Genomic DNA, 2,506 nt, shown 5'->3' with positions numbered 1-2,506 from the left:
GGAGTCACTCTGTAGCAATTCTGCACGTATGGGGTGTCGCATTATCCTGTCGGAATTGCTCAAGTCCGTCGGAATGCACAGTGGACACGAATGGATGCAGGCGGTCAGACAGGATGCTTACGTACGTGTCACCTGTCAGAGTCGTATCTAGATGTATCGGGGGTCCCACATCACTCCAACTGCACACGCCCCACTCCATCGCAGAGACTCCACCAGCTTCAACAGTCCCCTGCTGACGTGCAGGTTCCTTGGATTCATGAGGTTGCCGCGACCAGGCAACACGTTTCCAGTCACCAATAGTCCAATGTCGGTGCTGACTGGCCCAGGCGAGACTTAAAGCTTGGTATCGTACGGTCATCAACAGCGCACGAGTGAGCCTTCGGCTACGAAAGCCCACAGTGATGATTTTTTTTTTTTTTTTGAACGGTTCGCACGCTGACACTTGTTGATGGCCAGCATTCAAATCTGGAGCAATCTGCGGAAGGGTGGCACTTCTGTCACGTTGAACGTTTCTCTTCAGTCGTCGTCGGTCCCGCTTTGCAGGATCTTTTTCTGGCCGCAGCGATGTCGGAGATTTGATGTTTTACCGGATTCCTGATATTCAATGTACACTCGTGAGATGGTCGTACAGGAAAATCCCCACTTCATCGCTTCCTCGGAGATGCTGTGTCCCATCGCTCGTGCGACGACTATAACACCACTTTCAAATCCACTTAAATCTTGATAACCTGCCATTGTAGCAGCAGCAACCGATTTAACACCTGCGCCAGACACTTGCTGTCTTTATATAGACGTAGCCGACCGCAGCGTCGTACTCTGACTGTTTACATATCTCTGTATTCCAATACGCTTGGGGCGCTTCAGTAGACTATAATATTTCTTGAACATTTTCGTTCATCGTATAAAAAGGGTTTTACTCAGGTGACATCCAGTGACTGAAACTTCCTGGCAGATCCAAAATGTGTGCCGCGCCGAGACTCGAACTCGGGACCTTCGCCTTTCGCGGGCAAGTGCTCTACCAAATGAGCTACCCAAGCACGACTCACGCCCCGTCCTCACAGCTTTACTTCTGCCAGTACTTCGTCTCCTACCTACCAACTTGCCCGCAAAAGGCAAAGGTCCCGAGTTCGAGTCTCGGTCCGGCACACAGTTTTAATCTGCCAGGAAGCTCCATATCAGCGCACACTCCGCTGCAGAGTGAAAATCTCATTCTGGATCCAGTGACTGGTCCAACTTCGAATTCATTGAGCTCTACTATCTGACCTGTTCTACTGACAACGCAGTACTGCTCGCCTCCTTTTTACACTGCTGGGCCCTTCTTTTGTGACATCTAGTGATCAGTTCCGCATAACATAGGGACGTCCAGATATATTTGAGCAGACAATTTGTTTCATATATTCCAGTCAGATAGGACCGCCGGCCGCTGTGGCCGAGCGGTTCTAGGCGCTTCAGTCCGGAACCGCACTGCTGCTACGGTCGCAGCTTCGAATTCCGCCTCGGGCATGGATGTCCTTAGGTTAGTTATGTTTAAATAGTTCTAAGCCTAGAGCACTGATGTGGCAACGGCCTTGCCGCAGTGGATACACCGGTTCCCGTGAGATCACCGAAGACAAGCGCTGTCGGGCGTGGTCGGCACTTGGATGGGTGACCATCCAGGCCGCCATGCGCTGTTGCCATTTTTCGGGTTGCACTCAGCCTCGTGATGCCAATCGAGGAGCTACTCGACCGAATAGTAGCGGCTTCGGTCAAGAATACCACCATAACGACCGGGAGAGCGGTGTGCTGATCCCATGCCCCTCCTATCCGCATCCTCTACTGAGGATGACACGGCGGTCGGATGGTCCCGGTAGGCCACTCGTGGCCTGAAGACGGATTGCTAGGGTACTGATGAGCTCGGATGTTAAGTCCCATAGTGCTTACAGGGATTTGAAGCATTTGAGCCACATCGGACCCCAAAGTGCCCTCGTTTGAAAATTATACATATCGAAAACTATTACAAAATATTTTGTGAGAACTGTAGCCCAAACGCTGTTACCCTCTTCTTCAAGGTGTACTTGATATTTTTTTCGTCTCCTATTCATCGTAACTCCGCTATATTGTATAGCTCATCATTTCACTTAACTTTCAACATCTCCTGCAGTTACATTTCAAAATTCGATTTACGATCTGCTTCAACGTGCTGGAGTGACGTCTTTAAATCTCGCGAACTATTTCGCGTAAGTTGTGCTCGGCGAAGCGCGAGTGCGAGGCAGAACGGGCCTGGGACGGCAAGGCGAGCAGAGACAGGCTGCTCTCGCGAGGGTTAAAAATACGCTCGCGCCGGCTTAAAGGGCCGAGTTGACACAGGCAGAAGGGCCGCGCCTTAGCTCACCTCGGCTCAGCCCTTTAAGGGCCTCGTCTCCGCCCTACACAGGGCGCCGCTGCAGAATAAACGGACCGGCACTGCGCTAGCACAGAAGACAGCGGCTCCCAGATGGGGGCGGGTCGCCTTTGTACGCACCGGAGG

The 2,506-nt window shown here is 51.9% G+C and overlaps 1 pseudogene; it reads left to right on the top strand.

Moving 5' to 3' along the window:
• Positions 1-1,558: 1,558 nt before the first annotated feature.
• LOC126427515 (5S ribosomal RNA) lies at positions 1,559-1,676 on the top strand (annotated as a pseudogene).
• The last annotated feature ends 830 nt before the right edge of the window (positions 1,677-2,506 follow it).

This window comes from Schistocerca serialis, chromosome 11 (genome assembly GCF_023864345.2).
Source record: "Schistocerca serialis cubense isolate TAMUIC-IGC-003099 chromosome 11, iqSchSeri2.2, whole genome shotgun sequence".
NCBI classification, from domain to species: Eukaryota; Metazoa; Arthropoda; class Insecta; order Orthoptera; family Acrididae; genus Schistocerca; species Schistocerca serialis.
Note: the sequence above shows the minus strand (reverse complement) of the source record. Positions and strands in the feature narration are given on the sequence as shown.